The sequence below is a fragment of the Canis aureus genome, chromosome 26, assembly GCF_053574225.1.
Source record: "Canis aureus isolate CA01 chromosome 26, VMU_Caureus_v.1.0, whole genome shotgun sequence".
Taxonomy (NCBI): Eukaryota; Metazoa; Chordata; class Mammalia; order Carnivora; family Canidae; genus Canis; species Canis aureus.
Genome location: NC_135636.1, coordinates 35,157,227 through 35,177,592, shown reverse-complemented (window position 1 = coordinate 35,177,592; position 20,366 = coordinate 35,157,227). Strand labels below are relative to the sequence as shown.

General features: G+C 44.2%; 2 long non-coding RNA genes across 2 annotated transcripts in view; one reads left to right on the top strand and one right to left on the bottom strand.

Moving 5' to 3' along the window:
- Nucleotides 1-3,312: 3,312 nt before the first annotated feature.
- On the bottom strand, nt 3,313-8,314 carry LOC144298365 (uncharacterized). Its single transcript, XR_013365318.1, has 2 exons — nt 7,986-8,314; nt 3,313-5,824 (listed from the first exon to the last, which is right to left on the bottom strand). It is a non-coding gene; the product is annotated as an uncharacterized LOC144298365 (long non-coding RNA).
- Nucleotides 8,315-9,026: 712 nt separating this feature from the next.
- LOC144298364 (uncharacterized) overlaps nt 9,027-20,366 on the top strand; it is a 54,203-nt gene continuing 42,863 nt past the window's right edge. Inside the window, exons 1-3 of the long non-coding RNA XR_013365317.1 lie at nt 9,027-9,447; nt 10,789-10,934; nt 13,572-13,721. This is a non-coding gene — a long non-coding RNA (uncharacterized LOC144298364). The remainder of the gene's footprint in view (nt 9,448-10,788; nt 10,935-13,571; nt 13,722-20,366) is intronic.

Here is a 20,366-nt window from a genome sequence, read left to right as displayed (position 1 = left end):
TAGGATTTACTTATTTATTTTTAGAGATAGCACAAGAGTGAGGAGGAACAGAAGGAAAAGAATCTCAAGCAGACTCCCCGCTGAGCAGGGAGCCCAAAGAGGAGCTGGATCTCACAACCGTAGATAATGACCTGAGCCAAAATCAAGAGACAGATGCTCAACCAACTGAGCCAACCAGGTGCCCCAAACAATTTTGATAGGCACTTAGGTTACTATAAGTGAGTATTCTTGTGTGCATACATCTTTATGCACTTGGAAGAGTATTTCTGTACAGGTTCCTGGGAGTAAAATCAAGGTGAAAAAGCTGATCATGATGGTGTCAGTGGCTGGAAGAGAGTTCAGAGATAACTAGTCCAACTCCTACATTTCTTTGATGAGAAAATTGAAACCAGAAAGGTAAAAGCTAGGTGAAAGGTCAAACAAGTCAGTCATTTAATCCTCACAACAAGCCTGTGAGGTAGGCCTTACTACTTTCTTCAAATCCAAAATGATAAAACCAATGACACAGAGCTTACAAGCCTACTACAAGTCATCCAGCCAACAAACAGCAGCATCAGAACCCAAACCCAGGTTCATCCTACTCCAGTGCCATGATCCTAATAGTGAAGCCAGGGTTTCTCGAGCTGGACTCTGAACCACTGGCATCAGGATCACCTAGGGAGCTTCTGAAAGGGCAAACCCCCAGTTTCCACAAAAGGTCTATTCACTCCAAATCTATGAAAGTAAAGCCCAGAATCTGTACTTCTGCTAAGCTTTCCCACACAACTCCTAGGCTCACAGAAGTCTTCTTATATGATGAAGCATTTACCTCATTGTTTAAGCTGTCTGGCATTGGTGTTCATCCACACTGGGATTCACACTGTTCCCTGAGGATAATGATGGGCTGTGCTGTCTGTCTGAGATTAAACAGCTTCTCAGACCTTAACCTGGGCCTATCGAATGAGTATTTCCAGACGAGAGGACTGTCTATCCATGTATTTAGCAAGTTCACAAGTCATTCTTATTTTGGGGGGAGATTCACAGCCAAAAGTATCCTAAACATTACTCTGCGCTCTAATTTAGGTTCTAATACTTAATCATTCTAAGCTTTATTTTCCTCATTTGTAAAATGGACATAAATATGCCTGCTTGGCAGAGCCACTGTGAAGATTAGATACTGTACCAATTAGGATTAGATTTACTTGCTTATAATGCAAAGTAACAATGGCTTAAACAAAGGTTTTTGTTTTTGTTTTTTTTTCTCTCAGGTTAAAGTCTGGAGCTAAGCAATCTAGAGCGGATATGAGGTCTCTAATCATCAGGGATGCAGACTCTTGCTATATGTCTATTTGTCCTTTCATCATGAACAAATTGCCTCTTGGAGCAAAATGACTGCTGAGGTTGCAGCCATTTTGTCTTTAATCCTGGCAGAGAGAAGGGAAGAAGGGAGGCACCTCCCAGCTGATTCAGATCCCCTTAAGGAGCATTATTTGTAGGTTCCCATAACACTTCTGCTTTTTTTTTTTTAAGATTTTATTTATTTATTCATGATAGTCACACACACACACAGAGAGAGAGAGAGAGGCAGAGACACAGGCAGAGGGAGAAGCAGGCTCCACGCAGGGAGCCTGATGTGGGACTTGATCCTGGGTCTCCAGGATCACGCCTTGGGCCAAAGGCAGGCGCTAAACCGCTGCGCCACCCAGGGATCCCAACACTTCTGCTTATATTGCATGATTAGTCATACATACAATCATAGAGCCACAACTAGTTGCAAGGAAGGCAGGGAACCATCTTTTAGTTCAGTATCCCGTCTTTGCCACCCAAATAAATCAGGCCTCTGTTACTTAAAAAAGAAAGGAGAATAAATATTGGTTTGGCAGCCACAGAAATGTGCTCCCACAGACTTCCTACTGCATGGAGCTGAGGACACCAGCTGCTGTGCTTTGAAATTCACTGGCCACACTTCCCATGGGCTGCACCCCACCAATGACTGAGTTTGGTTGGGTACAAAGTCAGACCCAGTCTCAAAAGACAAGGGACTCCTTCCTTGACTGGCTTGAACTGAAGGATTCCCTGACAGCTCTGCCTAACCTGCTAGACTGAAGTCTCCTTAAAATGGAGAGCATTGTGGGACACTTGAACCCAACCATCTCTCCCTACCCCCTTCATTTGGGGTCTGATGGCCCTCCTGGCCTTGAAGCACTCTCCCTATTTCCTTTGAAACAGACTTTCCCTCCCCCCCTAATAAAACCCTTACACAATTAATCCCATCCTGGTGTCTGCTGCTCAAAGGACCCAGACTAGCAACATTGGCCAGGCAATTCAGTCTCTAGCACAGATTCAATAACACATGTAACACCTGCATAACACAGGGATGGGCATGTGGTAGGTTCTCCACAAATCGTAGCTGTGTGGTGATAATGGTGGTGGTGGAGGAGGAAGGGAAGAAGTAGTGCAGAGCTAGCTATCCAAAGAGGAGTGTTTACAGATTGGGGGTGGATAAGGGTCTCAATCAAATCACCCTGATTCTCCTTCATCCCTAGAATGTTTCTGTTACAGTAAAATATGGTTAAAATCAGGACCAGAGTCAATATGAAAGGAGAAAATAGACTCTAGATAGTGGTCATTACGGGGAAAATGAACTGCTATTACTTAGCATTAGCCTTTTCAGATTTTTTTTTTAAAGGAGGTGGGGAGAAAAAATTAGGTGGACCCTAAAACAAAACTACACAAAATAAACCCAGTATTCTGAGCAATTCTGGTTCTCATATTGGAAAAACAGTAACCAGAAATTACCCGGCATAATGACCTAAGAACACTACTCCCATGCGAATGTTTTCAGAATGCAATCTAAAATACATGCAAGGCTCTACCAAAATAATGAAGAATTCCAAGCAGGAAATACAGAGGGAAGACATAATGGGAAGAAAAAGTGCATGTAATCTGTATAGAACACAAAAGTTCTATGGAAGCTTAACCAACATTATGTACTTGGCACATAGTAGGAGCTTAATGAGTGACGGTCTTCCAGAAAATTGAATGGCTCATTCCGAGTTACAGCTCACCATTCATTTATTCATTCAAGAAAAATTTGTAGAAACCGACCATGTGCCAGGCCCTGTGCTAGGCCATGAGGGTGCCACAGTGAGTAAGACAGTTGAGGTCCTTGCCCTTACCATTCTGCAAAGAAACCTCCTTTGCAGACATTTCATGTACGACTCTCTACTTCCATCTTTCCAAAATTATCTCAGATTCAGCCTTGGGTTTCCATTGGCCTCTGTGTTAGTCATCTACTGCTGTATAACAAATTAACCACCAAAACTCAGCAGCTGAAAAGAACAAATACTTTTTTTTTTTTAAGATTTTACTTATTTATTCACGAGAGACACACAGAGAGAGGCAGAGATAGAGGCAGAGGGAGGAGAAGCAGGCTCCAATGCAGTGAACCTGATGTGGGATTCGATCCAGGGACTCCAGGATCACGCCCTGAGCTGAAGGCAGACAGTCAACCGCTGAGCCACCCAGGCGTCCCAAGAACATATACTTATTATCTCACAGAGCTAAGGACAGACTTAGCTGGATAGTCTGGCTCAGCATCTCTCATAGGGTTTCTGTCAAGGTGTCCGCTGAGCTAGAGGCTTTGCTTCCAAGATGGCTCACACACATGGCCAAGCAAGTTAATGCTGGCTGTTGCCAGAAGGCCTCAGTTCTTTGCTACATGGGTCTCTCCAGAGGGCTCCTCATGACATGGCAGCTAGCTTTCCCCAGAGCAAATGATCTGATAGAAAGACAGAGACAAACACACAGAGAGACCAAGAGAGCAGCTGCAATGTCTTCTGTAACCTAACCTCAGAAACAACATGCCATCACCCCTCTATATTCTGTTGGTCACACAGACCACTCCCTGGTATGTAGGTGGGGACTCCATAGGGTGTGAAAGCGAGGAGGCAGGGGGGTCATGGGGGGGCATCTTGGAGACTGGTGACCACAGCCTCAAGGAGAGCCTCCTGGTCCCAGGCTTCACCCAAACCTCAGGAGGTGGGTGCAAATTTCACTTTTTGAAAATACAAAAGCATAGAGCAGCAAATTCAACTCCTGGAAACCCAGTGTTTGCACCCCAGAGAACTACATTTCTTCATGTAGCATCACACCATAGTTCTGCATAGAAGGACTCACAGAAACTGTTCCAGAGAAGTCACTGGTGTTTCACTGTTCAGCATCCTCCCTCTGAAAACCCATCCTCGAGTTACCATTTCCACTTGTTCTCTACTTTCTCCAATTCCTTCAACTTTTCATTTTATCCTCTTGCTTATTTTGTACTTGTATAATTCCTCTCAAAGCTTTTGTGGTTGAGATGGGAGTACAAAGATATTTTTAAAGATTAGAGTTTTTGCCGGAAGACTGATGACTTGCACACATGTGCCATCTAGTGGTAAGAGTGCTAACTGCCAGAATAGAAACATTCCGGATTCCCCCACCCAACCCCCCCATTTGATTTTTCAGGGAAGCAGGAATGGGAGGGGTCGTAGAGGAGGGAGACCGGCACCTCTCTCTGTGCTTTGTCAGGGAGTTGAGACTGCTGCGGATTTAAGAGGCTCCAGATAGGGCAAAGAAGCAGGTGATTCAGTGGCTGGAATCCAACATGACTTACTGCAATCCAGAGAAGCACTAGTGAAGATTGCAAATGAGAAAGGCCCCGGTGGTGTAAGGGTTAAGTGAAAGGTGTCAGAAAAACTAAACCATGAAAATGGACCGGATTCAGGCAAATGATTACTTAAAAGGTACTTCATGTGGGTTGATTGCAGATGTGACCAGCCATTTTTCAAGCATTCACATTAACAGCAGGAAGAAGCTTAGAGTCTAATGTTTTTGTTTTACTTATGAGAAAACTGGGGTGCAGAGGGACGGAGCACCTTGTCCACTACAGCCTGTTAGGTCCAGGATGACCCTGAGACTAGTCCTCTTTCCTCAGGACCACACTGCCTCTAATCATGCAGAGCAGATGCTTATATGGCTTTCGTTTTGCAGTTTCAAAATAAAAATCAGATTGTCACATAACAATGCTGAATCCAGGATGTTTCCAATTATTGCTCACTGGTTTTCAGCTGTACCTTGGCACACACCCCAGGAAGTCAGGATGGAGATGGGGCTGAAGCCCTGGTTTCATTCACCTTCCATGGATAGCAGAAGTCCGTAGTCCACATAATAGGGAGGGATTCTAGAAGCCATCCCAGTAGCTGAGGGAGACCGGCCTGGCAATGAGAAGGTAGTCCATTGATCCAATGTTAACACAGCATCTGCTCCGGGCCAGGCTCCTGCAGGATGCTAGAGTGGTGAGATCAGTAACGTACTGGCCACATCCGTCTGTACCCTGATGTGTGTCCTTGGACATGGCTTGAGCCATGGCTACGGTAGAGACTGGATCTGGAAGGCCCATGAAGATCGAGCCCAGGGGTCTGTAGTCTCAGACTAAGCTGTCCTGGACACAGCCTGCAGTCAGAAGAGGACCGGGAAGTGTGGGATGGGAGCTACTATCTAAGCAGGAACTCTATCACCCTGGACAGCATAGATAAATAGAACATTTTAATCAACTCAGGGAATTCTATAGGACAGCACATCCAAGAGTACCCTTTCCTGCATTTTCTGCTTCTGAGTCTCACAGTCCTTCTAGGCCCTGTAAACACTGATAGAAGAAGAAACTGCCATGAGTCACTGGTTTTGGTTAGGGGCAGAGCCCCAGGACGACGGCCGTCCCAGATCTGATGTCCTCAGGTACAAATAACCCACTTGATAGAAGATACTTGGAGTTTGGTTCCTTCAGCGTCTCAGGCTCCTGTGCTGGCTAAAGGTGCAAGAATAGGGGCAAAGGGAGTGGAGGGAGTGTTATGTACTTCGACTTTCGAGGTCAGAAAAGATCTAGGTTCCTCATTATCCCAGGTTCCTCATTACCAGTGGGGTGATCTCTGGAGCAAGCCTTTGGGCACCAGCTTTCTTTCTTTCTTTCTTTCTTTTCTTTCTTTCTTTTCTTTCCTTCTTTCTTTCCTTTCTTTTCTTTCTTTCTTTCTTTCTTTCTTTTTTAAGATTTTATTTATTTATTCATAAGAGACACAGAGAGCAAAAGAGAGAGAGGCAGAGACACAGGCAGAGGGAGAAGCAGGCTCCCTGCAGGGATCCCAATGTGGGACTGGATCCCAGGACCCCGGAATCACACCCTGAGCGGAAGGCAGACGCTCAACTGCTGAGCCACCCAGTGGTGGCTGGTGCCCCGAGCACCAGCCTTCTTGACTACAAAAAGAATCTAAGACCCATAACTATTATGAGGATTAAATGAGACGGTGCCTGGCCATGATAAGCGCAGACTTCTTACTCATCTCTTCTTTGGGATACTACCCTCTACTCAACCGTAGCCAGGAACCCCACGTCCCCTCTCATCGGGTATCAGGTGGTGGCTAGTGACGGGTACCTCTTCCACTCATTCTCTCAGTGGATATTTGTTCTGAAAATACTAACTGCCTGGCCTCATGTTCTGCATCATACAGAGAAAGAATACGAGTTCCTGGGGAAGAGCACAGAGGAAGTGACAGTGCGACCAAGACCAAGTCCACCCACTCAGCAAGCACATGGAAGAAGGCGTAGTACCAAGCAGAGGTGAAAAGGGAGACTGGAAAGAAGGTAAATCCAATGTTGAGGGTCCTTGAACACTGGGCCCAAGCAGTTTGACCTGCAGGGAACACAAAGCCTCTAAAAGGGAGCAACATCATCACATCCGAGTTTTGAAAATTCTTGTCGGGGGATCCCTGGGTGGCTGAGCGTTTAGCGCCTGCCTTCAGCCCAGAGCATGATCCTGGAGACCCGGGATCAAGTCCCACGTCAGGCTCCCTGCATGGAGCCTGCTTCTCCCTCTGCCTGTGTCTCTGCCTCTCTCTCTGTGGCTCTCATGAATAAATAAATAAAATCTTAAGGAAAGAAAGAAAAGAAAGAAACAAGGAAGGAAGGAAGGAAGGAAGAAGAAGAAAGAAAGAAAGAAAGAAAGAAAGAAAGAAAGAAAGAAAGAAAAGAAAGAAAGAAAGAAAAAGAAAGAAAAGAAAAAGAAAGAAAGAAAAGAAAGAAAAGAAAAGAAAGAAAAGAGAAAGAAAGAAAGAAAGAAAGAAAGAAAGAAAGAAAGAAAGAAAGAAAGAAAGAAGAAAGAAAGAAAATTCTTGTCTATTGCCAGCATGTGACGACTTAAAAAAGAGGCAAGCCTGGAGGAAAGGAGGCCAGCCTCAATTTGCTCTACTCCCTCCCAACTTCACTGTGCTCCAGTCACAAAAGCCTCTTCTCAGTTCCTTGAATAACAAAATCCTAGGTTCTGTCCTGCCTCAGGGCCTTTGCACTTGCTGTTCCGTCCGCCTCCACTACTCTTTCCTGGGCTGTCACAGACCTTCCTTTTTCTGGGCCTCCCAGTCTCCGGTGGGGCCTGCCTTTCCTCCTTTCCCTAATCTCCCAATCTGACTTCTGGCTCCCTCCATCCTTCTCTCTTCTTGCAGCATCCTGTTTCCTCCTTCTAGTTTTGAAACTTTGAAACTTTACTCCTATTTGCGCCCTGTGACCCGTCTCCCCCACTAGAGGCAGGTTCCATGTCCCCAGCACTGGGCACAATGCCTGGCTCCCAGCACACCCTCCATAAACACCGGCTGGAGACGTTAGAATGGCCGGGATGGCGCACGGGGTGGGGGGCTCAGCGGGGGGGCATCTGCCGGCAGCCCAGGGCGTGACCCCGGGGTCCCGGGATCGAGTCCCGCGTCGGGCTCCCCGCGTGGAGCCTGCTGCTCCCTCTGCCCGTGTCTCTGCCTCTCTCTCTCTCTCTCTGTGTCGCTCATGAATAAATAAATAAAACCTTTAATAGAAAGAAAGGCCGGGATGATGTTGACTTAACCCAAGGTAGGAGCAGCAAACCCGAGAAAGGGGGTGACCAGCACACGACCGGCCGGGCAGCCCGGGCAGGCCAACGACCCCTCACCCACCACATCCTCAGTCTTCCCCTCAGTGAAATGGGACCGTCGCCCCCGCAGCTTAGGCAGAACGCACGTCCTCGAGGCAGAAACAAGGCTGGGGCTGGGGCCGAGCGTCGTGTGGCCCAAGAAGGCAGCCCGCGACGGGGGCAGCACCCGGCAGGTGCAGCGGCCGCGCTCCGCGGGGCGGAAGTCTGTGCCCGGCTGGAAGTCCAGACCTGGAAAGGATCCGCCCTATGCGCAGCGCCATGGTCCCGCGTACCCTTAATAAGCGTCCGCTGCGCAGCAGAGGAGGGGGGAGTAATTTAGGGCCGCTATCATTTGTTTCCTTTAAAATTCTTTCCCCCACAAAAAATAAAAATAAAATAAAATAAAATAAAATAAAATAAAATAAATAAAATAAAATAAAATAAAATATAATAAAATAAAAAAATAAAATAAAATAAAATAAAATAAAATAAAATAAAATAAAATAAAATAAAATAAAATAAAACTTTCCCTATTTCTCAGCAGATCCCTCTAAAAAGTACTTCGCAGAAACCCGAGCTTGGAGAATTCTCAGGACTAGAGGGTAAGAGGGTAGAAGGTTATCCCAGCATGGGATGATCCCGAGGTAGATGCGAAGATGCTCGCGCACTGCGCTACCTGGTGGAGAGGGAAGAGCCAGTGTGGAAGGCTCGGCCGGACTCTCCCCACGGGTTCCCGCTCCACGAGCGACCCCAGGGAGAGCGGAGAGCCCCAGGCCCCAGGCATCTACAAGTGACTACATTTCCCAGAGGTCTGTGCGCAACAGTAGGGGGGGCGGAGCCGCGCCTCTCCTCCCAGCCTCCGGTGTGCCGGCTGTTTTAATCCAGAAAGCTTCGCCCCCACCCTCCCCACCCCCATCCCCACCCGGGTCTCGCAAAGCTCCGCAGACGCGAGGGACGAACCAGGCATCGTCCTCATTTAACCAACCAGGAGCAGCTAAGCGCCGCGAGGCCTTCTGGGAAATGTAGTTTCCTAACCCACAGGGACGACAGTGGGAGAGACGGCGAGCTTTGCGAGCCAATTAGGGGCGGGCTGGAGCTTGTCAGGTGACCTCTGCGGCCAGCGGCTGCGCGGCGAGGATGGATCCCGGGCTGCGGGCAGTGGCCGGTGCCAGCGCCGGGTCTCCGCTTCTGGGCTGGCTTCCCCAGTCCCTGAGCTGTCCCTCTTGGCGCGACGCAGCGCCGCCCGCGTGTCTGCAGATCCTTAAACCTGTGCCGGCTCTCCGTGACCTCGAGTCAACTTGCAGGCTCAGTGGGACCTCCCCCTGCTCTTCTACCCTGGCTTCTGCAGCAGCCAAACTGAGCCACTCGAGCGGCTTCAGAGCTTTAACGTCTGGTCTTTGGGAACCTTTTCCACTGTCTGTTCTCCCTCTACCCCCTTGTGCTCACCCTGGACCCTGTCGTCTCAGAAGCATGATGTATGGGGACTACATCACCTAACCTCTCAGGTTGGTGACCCTGCAATCAAGGTCTCCGACCTCACCTGAGCTCAGTGGGTTGGGAGAGCACTGAGGGGAGCAGGAGCGGGGAATCTGCTGCCAAGACCGCCGGCGGGAGTGTAAGGCTTCGGAAGGGCTGTCCTTGTGGCCTTGCAACTCAGGTTCCTCCTAAAAGGGGGAGACAGGAGGGCCTGGCTGACTCAGCCCTGGGAGTATGACACTCTGGATCTTGGGGTCTTGAGTTTGAGGCCTACATTGGGTGTAGAGATAAATAAATGAGCTTTAAAAAAAAAGTAGGGGGCAGCCCTGCAGGCGCAGCGGTTTAGCCCACGTCGGGCTCCCTGCATGGAGCCTGCTTCTCCCTCTGTCTGGGTCTCTGCCTCTCTTTCTCTCTCTCTCTCTCTCTCTGTCTCTATGAATAAATAAAATAAAATAATTTTTAAAAAAAGTAGGGGCACCCGGGTGGCTCGGTGGTTGAGCACCCACCTTTGGCTCAGGTGGTGATCCCCGGAATCCTGGGATCGAGTCCCGCCCGCATCCGGCTCCCTGCTTCTCCCTCTCTACCTGTGTCTCTGCCGCTCTCTGCGTGTCTCTCGTGAATAAATAAATAAATTTTTTTTAAAAAAATAAATAAATAAAAATAAAAGAGCCTGAGAATGAAATGCAAAGCAAAGCTAAATATTAGTCGTGAGAATGCTAGAATGGCACTTTGGTACGAAAGTGGAAGATACTGATGCTCAAACAGAAGTGCTAAGTGGCATATAGAGAATGAAATGAGAATCAACAAGAAGACATAGCGAAGATGCTAAATTAATATGTTAATAGAGTTAAATGAACCCAGAGAGCAGATAATAAAGTCCTTTATAAAGCATGATAAGGGCAGCCAGGGTGGCTCAGCGGTTTAGAGCCGCCTTCGGCCCAGGGCGTGACCCCGGGGTCCTGGGATAGAGTCCTGCGTCGGGCTCCCTGCATGGAGCCTGCTTCTCCCTCTGCCTGTGTCTCTGCCTCTCTGTGTGTCTCTCATGAATAAATAAATAAACTCTTCAAAAAAATTGTTTAAAAAGCATGATGATTGAAAAGGAGAGGGTGTTTCTTCTTCTTCTTTTTTTTAAATTTATTTGGAAAGGGTGTTTCTGAGGGAAAGCCAGGTATATGCAATGTTTTGTTAGCCTTCCAGAAAGATTAAATAGTATACCAAAAAAAAAAAAAAAAAAAATCCCTTGGGAAGTGGCAGGTGTAAGAAAACCCTGGAAATCAGTAATCTGGCTTCAAAAAAAGAATACTTTTTTAAAAGGAATCTTTTCTTGAGGGGAAAAGGAGATCTAAAACAAGTATGTTTGGACATTTCAGAGGCGCCTGTTGTGCTGCATCTTACAGACAGAATCTCATGGAAACTGGGTTCCTGCTGTCACACAGGCCATTCCGCAGATTTTGGATCCCAGGATGGAGGCCACACACGGCCTGAAACTGCTCAGGAAGTTTACTGCCAAGCACTGGTGAGATTTAGTTTGGTGTCGTTCTCTCTCTCTCTCTCTTTTTTAAGATTTTGTTTATTCATGAGAGACACACAGAAAGAGGCAGAGACATAAGCAGAGGGAGAAGCAGGCTCCATGTAGGGAGCCCGATACGGGACTTGATCCCAGGACCCCAGGATCACGCCCTGGGCCAAAGGCAGACGCTCAACCACTGAGCCACTGTCCCTGGTGTTGTTCTATTATGATGATAATGTTTTATTAATGTATATCTTTCATTCCTCTGTAGTATGAGGTCCATTTGTCATGGAAAAAAAGCCATGAACTGCCTTAAACCCTATCTAGTGTTTTCACACACCATGTGATATTTGATATAAGAAGACCCGCACACTGGTGAGTTAACAATTAACTAGGAAAGATACGACTTTGAAAGCAATCCAGTTTGTTAGGCTTCTACATGTCAGCCTCCCCACCTGATTCTAAATTTAAAGACTTACTGTTTACTAACAGGAAGTTACAACTATATTTATATGTGTCTCTGGGGAAAATGCATGCAGAGAATAGCCATATCTTTATATGCAAGGCACATATCCAGAACCAAACAAAACAATTCCGGACTCCCACATTGAACATTAATATTTTAGGAGTAGAGCACAAGATCCCCCGTGAACAAGAAAACCTACGCATTATAGAAAAAGAAATCATGTAGATATCAATTCTCATTAAGGCAGAGCAATGGATCTCAAATTATTTGTGCAGGACTAGTTGTTTCTTTGTTTTCAATTCATTACCCTCCAATACTTCTGTAAAATAAGAATTTATTTCTAGAAAAAATTAAATTATAGTGAAATATAAAATATAATCCCATTTTTAGTTATTAGATTTAACATACATAAAATCTCTCTAAAATTACTATAAAAGCGGGACACCTGGGTGGCTCCGTCAGTTGAGTATCTGACTCTTGATCTCAGTTCAGGAGCCCACATTGTACTCCATGCTAGGCATGGAGACTACTTTAAAAAATAATCATAATGAAAAATAAAATTGCTATAATAGCTCCCAAACACTTAGGCTCGATGCTATATTTAGTTCATGGCAGACTAGATCGGCAACCCACACTTGTCTAAGGATCATATTTGAATAGCACTGAGATAAAGCATCTACAAATGAAGATCTTACAGAAACATATCACATATTACTCCCTGATTCACAGTTTTATTAGTTTTATCATATCGACTTTTACTGAAGCCACAATTGTGTATCGTTTAAAAAGTAAACCAGGAGTGCAAGGTTTAAAAAAAAAAAAAAAAAAAAACAAGAGTCTTCTGGAAGTTTCCTTCACCCTCCCCTTCCTAATTCCTGGTGCTTCTTCCTCCATGTCTCTGAACAATAAGCAAACAGTGCTACTTAAGTGACATATTTTCTTCTAAGTGATAAATGATAGTGAATAGCCATCACCCACCTTAAGAAATAAAGCATTGCATTTATAGTTGGAGATCTGTGTTACCCTCCCTGATTTCATTCCCTCTGCCAAAGCAAAACCATGTGTGTGTTTTTTTGTGTGTTTTTTATTCTCATTTTTTAAAGATTTTATTTATTTATTCATGAGAGACACAGAGAGACAGAGGCAGAGACATAGGCAGAGGGAGAGGCAGGCTCTTCACTAGGAGCCCAATGTGGGACTTGATCTCAGGACCACGGGATCACAACCTGAGTAGAAGGCAAACGCTCAACCACTGAGCCACCCAGGTGCCCCCCATACATTTCTTTTTTATACTTTTACTAGATGTGTCTAAATCCTCAAATATCTTGTCTTTTCATGTTTTTAAGTTCTAATAAAAATGGCACAGTACTTCCTAAAACTTTTTTTCTTAAGTTTTTTGAAAATCATCCTCCATAACACGCATAGCTGTGGTTCATTAATTTCCTCTGATATATAGTAGCTCATTATTTGAATATAGTTGAATTTATTTACCCAACCCCTGTTGACAGAAATTTGGATTGTTTCCTGTTTTTATTATTACAGTGTCTCCTCAAACACAAGTGCAGGAGCCTAGGGCATATACACATGTCATCCTATGTGATTCATTTACCAGTGAATGCAGTCCTGGCTCAAAAGGCATATGCATCTTTATGCACCTTCACCTTTAAATATTATCTGCTTGGTCTCTGAAATGCTTGTACCAATTCACACTTTGGCAGGGTAGGAGAGTTCTCATTTCTCCGTATGACCACCAACATTTGAAACTGTCAGACTTAACTTTCCCAGTCTGATGGATTTGAAATGTACCTCATTATGGTTTTGTTTGCATTTCTCTGATTAACGATGAGGTTGAGCATCTTTTCATGCATATATTAGACATTCTGGTGTCTTATTCTCTGATTTACCTGCTTATTTTTTTCTCATTTTTCCATGGAGCTTTTTAAATTATTGACTTATTAGTTATTTATATATTCTGGATTTGAATCCTTTGTCAATTATGTATTTTTGCAAATATTTTTTCCCAGTCTGCCGTTTGTCTTTTCACATTTTTAATGATGTCTTTTGATACTTGAGCATTTTTAATTTTAATGATGTTGATTTTATCAGCTTTTTTCTGTATAGGTTATGCTTTTTTTAATTCAATTTTTTTCTAATTTTTTATTTATTTACTTAAACAGAGAGTGAGAGCATGAGCAAGGAGAGGAGCAGAGAGAGAGAGAGAGAGAGAAGCAGACTCCCTGCTGAGCAGGGAGCCCAATGCAGGATCCCAGGACCCAGAGTATCATGACCTGAGCTGAGGCAGACACTTCACCACTTGAGTCACCCAGGTACCCTTTAAATTCAATTTAATTAACATATACAGTATTATTAGTTTCAGAGATAGAATTTAGTGACTCACCAGTCGCATACAGTACCCAGTGCTGGGGCACCTGGGTGGCTCAGTGGTTGAGTGTTTGCCTTCTACTCAGGTCATGATCCCGGGGGTCCTGGGATTGAGCCCCCACATCAGGCTCCCTGTGGAGAGCCTGCTTCTCCCTCTGCCTATGTCTCTGCCTCTCTCTGTGTGTGTCTCTAATGAATGAATAAATAAAATCTTTAAAACAAAACAAATACCCAGTGCTCATTACTTCAAGTGTCCTTAATGCCCATCACCCAATTACCCCATCCCTCCACCTGCCTCCTTTCTAGCAACCTGCCTCCTTTTGTTTCCCAGAGTTAGGAGTCTCTTATGGTCTGCCTCCCTCTCTGTTTTTATCTAATCTTATTTTTCCTTCCCTAGGTGTGCTTTTATATTTTGTTAAATCTGTGCTCTAGCCAAAGATCATAAGACATGCTCTCATAATTTCTTCTAAAAGTTTTCTTGCTAGGTTCTCAAATTCCACTTGGATTTTTTTTTAATGCCATTCAAGAAAGAGTTCCAATTTTATTTTATTCTTTCCTCTGAATAACCAATTACTCATCACCATTTTTTAAAAACTGTCTTTTCTCCACTCATCTGCAAAGCCACTCTGTCATGTATATCTGCTGTCCATCTATGGCTGTGTTTCTGGGCTCTATTCTGTCCCAGTGCTCTCAATCTCTGCCCCTATTCCAATGCCACAGTCTTAACGACGGTACATTACAGTAAGTCTTGTGTACAACGCTGAGTCAGCCATCCTCTGCTGCATTTTCATGTGTGTTTCACCTACTCTTGTACCTTTCCATTCCTATTTTAAAATCAGCTTGTCCCGTTCCCAAAGAAACATAACCCAAAGAGTCACATGCTCCACTGACTGTGCCAGCCAGGTGCCCCAACATAAAAACAGATTTTTATTGGAATTGCAATAAAAGCCACATGTTCCTATGGAGAATTGACTTCTTTATCTTAATAACTTTTTCTGCCCATGTTCATATGTTTTCCTGTTTATTTAATTCACCTTTAAGATTTTTTTCTATCATTTTTTATAGTTTTCTTCATGAAGGTTTTAAACATCTTTTATAGATTTATTGCAAAGTATTTTATAGTTTCCTTTTTATTAGAATCCTTTTAAATTTTGTTTTCTTTAGGGACACCTGGGTGACTCAGCGGTTGAGCATCTGCCTTTGGCCCAGGGTATGATCCTGGAATCCCATGATCGAGTCCCATGTCGGGCTCCCTGCATGGGGCCTGCTTCTCTCTCTGTCTGTGTCTCTGCCTCTCCTTCTCTCTGTGTCTCTCATGAATAAATAAATAAAATCTTTTTTTTTTATTTTTGTTTTCTTTAGAATTCTTTTTCTAGATTTGTTGAGATATAATTTCTTCTTTAATTTTGTAAATGACATCTTTTTAAAAACTATGCTTTCCAACTCCTAGTGTCAGAACCATGGGAAAGCAATTGAGCTGCCTTGCTAAACTCTTGTATTAATTCTAATAATCTGCAAAATATCTTTTTCTATGGAAACAATCAAATAACCTGTGAATGATTCTATGGAAGTGATATGCAGTAGACTGAATAGTGAGCCCCCAAAGATGCCCACATCCCAACCCCCAAAACCTGTAAATATGCCACCTGACATGACAAAATGGACTTTGTAGATGTGACTAAATTAAAGGTCTTGAGATGGGAGAGTTGCCTGGATTACCTTGGTGGGCCTAGTGTTATCACAAGAGTCCTTTTGAGAGGGAGGCAGAAGGAAAATGAAGGCTGTGTGATGAGGTACAGGAGAGAGACCATTCAGTGGTATAAACAAATTTTGCTGTGAGGCATTTTGATGATGGAGATAGGGGCCCCTGGCCAAAAAATGTGAGCAGTGACTAGAAGCTGAAAAAATTAAGGAAACATTCTCTAGAGCCTCCAGGGGGAACACATCCCTGCTGGCACCTTGATTTTAACCTCTAAGACTTATTTCAGACTTTCAGAACTGCAAGAGAATAAATCAGTGTTGTTTTAAGACTCCACATCTGTAGTGATTTGTTATAGCAACAACAGAGAAACTAATACAGGCTTATGGAAGATAAACTTTGGAAGACATATCTGGTCTGAATTCGTTTTAATTCTCTTCTCTCATTTGCAAGTTTGGTGGTTTTAGACCTCTAACCTGGAATCTTGTCTCCTCAGAACAAGATAGAAGCTATTTTCTCCCTTTACAATCTTTGTATCATTTATTTCTTTTTCTTTTCTTCCTGTTCTGCCTGGTCAGACTCCCCAGATACAATGTTGAACAGAAAAATATTAGAGGACCGCCCCCCTTGTCATCTCCCTGATTTTAGATGATATTTTTTTTAAGTAATCTCTACACCCAATGTGGGACTTGAACTCACAACCCTGAGACCAAGAGTCACATGCTTCATTGACCAAGCCAGCCTGGTGCCCTTCATCTTGCTGATTATTTTTAAAAGATTTTATTTATGTATTTGACAGAGAGAGCACAAGCAGGGGGAGCAGCAGGCAGAGGGAGAGGGAGAAGTAGGCTCCTGCTGAGCAAGGAGCCTGATGCTGGGGCTGATCCCAGGACACTAGGATCATGACCTGAGCCAATGGCAAATGCTCAAGCAACTGAGCCACCCAGGCACCCGATCTTGCTGATTTTAACCAGAATGTTTAATACTTCACCATTTAAGTATTCTATTTAAGTATACTTCACCTTTTAAGTATTTAAGTATTCTATTTGAGAGGAGAAAAAGTATTTGCTGTAAAATATTGGTAGAGAGTTTCCTAAAATTAAAGAAATTTCCTACTCCCCATTGGCCAAGATTATTATTATTATTTTTAAGTAGGCTCCACACCCAGTGTGGAACCCAACATGGGCCTTGAACTCACAATACTGAGATCAAGACCAGAGCTGAAACCAGAAGATGGACACTTATCCAACTGAGTCATCCAGGGCCCCTGGCTGAGATTATCTTTAACATAAATGAGCGCCAAATGTTATCAAACACTTTTTCTATGCCTGTCAAGGTAATTATGTAAAATTTCTCCTTTAATCTATTATTGTGTTGATTTAGATGAATACTTTTTTTTTTTAAAGGTGGGCCAACTTTTCATTACTGAGCTAGAACCAGCTTGGTTCTATTGCATTCAGCGGGCTAACATTTTAACTAAAGCTTTTGCATCTACACTTACAAGTGAAACTGGCTACCCTCTGATATCCTTGACTAGTTTTGGTTCAGGGTTAGATAGGCTCACAAATTGAGTTGGGGAGTGTTCCCTATCCTGTTATTTTGGTTGATTCTTTTTATTTTAGAAATTAAGCATTTATTTACAGCTACAGAAGATTCAGTTTCTTAAATTCCACACACTCTTACCCACAAATACACTTCTACTGTGCTCATTATCCCTATATAATTAGATAATTTTTGGTTCAGTCAATATTCAACATTATCAGGATTTTGTAAATACTACATACTAATGAGCTGTATAGATTATATTTATTTATCCTTTCCTTTTTTTAAAAAAAGATTTTATTTACTTATTCATGAGAGACACACAGAGAGAGAGGCAGAGACACGGGTAGAGAGAGAAACAGGGTCCCTGCAGGGAACCCGATGTGGAACTCCATCCTGGGACCCCAGGATCATGCCCTGGACCAAAGGCAGACGCTCAACCACTGAGCCACCCAGGCATCCCTACTTATCCTTTCCTATACAACTTTTGGCTTTCCCTAGAGTAAATTGGCCTTTTGGCCTCTTTCTGTTTGTTTGTTTATTTTGGCTTAGTTTTCTATATACCAATCAATAATTCTTCCTGAAACTATTGCATAGAACTGCAGATTTCTCAGTTCACTTAAATATTAGGTAACTGAACAATTGCAAGATTTTTGTGGAGAAATTTCTCTTGGAATTCTCTTGTTCTCTCCAAACTGTCCTGTCCTCTGTGCCTGTCTTCAGCTGTTTTGGGGACTCACCCCCTTTATATTCTTTTTGCCTCATTTCTGTATTAGAATCCTTGTGTCCTCAGGGCACCTGGGCGGCTCAGCCAGTTAAGTGTCTAACTCTTGATCTTGGCTCAGGTCTTGATCTCAGAGTGGTGAGTCTACTGGGTGTGAAGTCTACTTAAAAAAATAAAATAAAATAAATAAATAAATAAATAAATAAATAAATAAATAAAATAGAATCCTTGTGTCCCTGTTTCCAGGTTTTCTTCTCTCTTGATTTACATGTTTTTTTTTTAATTTTTATTTATTTATGATAGTCACAGAGAGAGAAGGAGAGAGAGGGGCAGAGACAGGCAGAGGGAGAAGCAGGCTCCATGCACCGGGAGCCCGACGTGGGATTTGATCCTGGGTCTCCAGGATCACGCCCTGGGCCAAAGGCAGGCGCCAAACCGCTGCACCACCCAGGGATCCCCTCTCTTGATTTACTAGCTCATTTTGGTGGGGCACATTCTTTCATTTAGAGAAGGGGTACTTGGAAGATAAAACTCCTGAGGCCTAACTTGTCTGAGTTTATCTTAATTCTCCACTCTCTTTTACTGTGTTGATCGGTATAGAATTCTAGATAGGAATCGTCTTCCTTCAGAATCTTGAAGGTATGCAGTCTTTTACTTTCAGTCTTGTTGGTGAGAAGACCAAGACCGTTCCAATTCTCACTTTTGTGTATGTGAGGCTTTTTTCCCCTGTCTTACTACTTTTATAATAATCTCTTCACTTCTCATGCTCTGACATTTCATAAAAATATGCTTTGATATAGATTATTTCCCTTGTTGCATTGGACTGTTAGGGTTTTTTTTTTTTTTTAAGATTTATTTATTTTATAGAGAGTGAGAAAGAGCACAAGCAGGGGAGGGGCAGAGGGAGAGGGAGAAGCAGACTCCCCACTGAGTAGGGAGCCCAACGTGGGGCTTGAACCCAAGACCCCAGGATCACTTAAGCTGAGCTGCTGAAGGTAGACACTTAACCAACTAAGCCACCCTGGCATCCCGTTAGGGCCTTTTAGTTAGTGTTTAATAAACACAAACAAAAGAAAAGAAAATCTTAAAAAAAAAATAGAAGCACCCTTCTGATGTTAAGTGAGATGTTACATCTATCTGCTCAGATGTAAAAGTTAACGTATCAAAATGCTGATTTCGAGTCCTGAGTGTCTGGATGGGGCTTATCTCCCAGTGGTCTTCACAGTAGGGTGACCACGTGGGAACCCAGCTGTTTCACTGGGGCAATGCCACATGTCAATAGCGCTTTTCTCTCTCAGCCTAGCCCTTTTCCCAGAGAGGAAACTTCCTTCTTCCCTCCAGAGGTTGTAAGCTTGTCTGCCATCTTTTTGGCTATAGGGTGGGAAGTTGAGTGGAGTGAGTGGGGGGGAGGGGGACGTTTACCACTCACACATAGACTTTCGCTGACTTTGCATTTTCAGTACAGTTCCCTGTTTTCACCTGGTGTGTGGTAACTCTGAACCCAGGGCCTCTTGGTGTGAAGTCCCCATCTTTCTCCATGTGGGCAAAGTAGTCTCCTGGTTGTGCAGGTGGGAGTGGAACTCTGGGCATCTCACTGACCCTCAGAAGGACAGCCAAGATGTACCTCCAAGCTTCAGTCCCACCTCTTGTCCCCATCTTTAGGGGGATTCCAAGCAAGGAATCCACTTGCTGTTTCTTATGGCACACCATGTCCCTTTCAGTTTTAAAGATTTTATTTATTTATCCATGAGAGACACAGAGAGAGGCAGAGACATAGGCAGAGGGAGAAGCAGGCTTCTTGTGAGGAGCCCTATGCAGGACTTGATCCCAGGACCCCAGGGTCATGACCTGAGCTAAAGGCAGAGGCTCAGCTGAGCCACCTAGATGCCCCCCCTTTCAGTTTTAAATGTTAGCTTTCTTCACTCTTTAAGATGAGTTACTGCTGAGTTTTCCAGCTTCCAAAATTTTCTTGACATGTCATCTGTTCCTGTATCATCTCTCCAGTTCTTTGTCCTTGTGGATATATGCCTTTTCAGTTGTAATTTCTCTGCTAGCATTTGGAGGCTTTGGGGATGATGTGTTTTTAATGCCACACACACACTCACACACACACACACACACACACACACACACATCCCAGTGTGGATGTAGGACCTGAGGGGAGGAGCACAGAAAACTGCAGATAGTCTGCAGGGCCTCACTTGGGTCTGCAGCAGACTCTGGTTTTCAGAGGCCTCCCCACAGCTGGCCGACTGCCTGACGTGGTGTTCATTTGTGTGATTGAGTAGAGAGGAATTCTCCACGTGTGTGTTCAGACCAGTGGCATTTCTGCAAAGTGCAGCAGAGAAAGGGGCTACTGAACTGAGGAGAGGGAATCAGGCTCAGCTGGAGCAAAAATCTCCTGGAAAAGTATTGACAGCCGAGATCTGGATGAAGCTCACCCACCTCAAGGTCTCTTTTGAGAGAGTTAATTCCCGAGGAGGCAATACTGGGTGCTCCTGAGGAACAGCCTAGGAGAGCAGAGTCCACCACCAGCCCCTGCTCAGACTCAGGGAGTGAGTACTGGTCTGACTCCAGCACCTGAGGCTGCCTCCCAGAAGTGAGCAAACAGCAGATCTCTCCTCC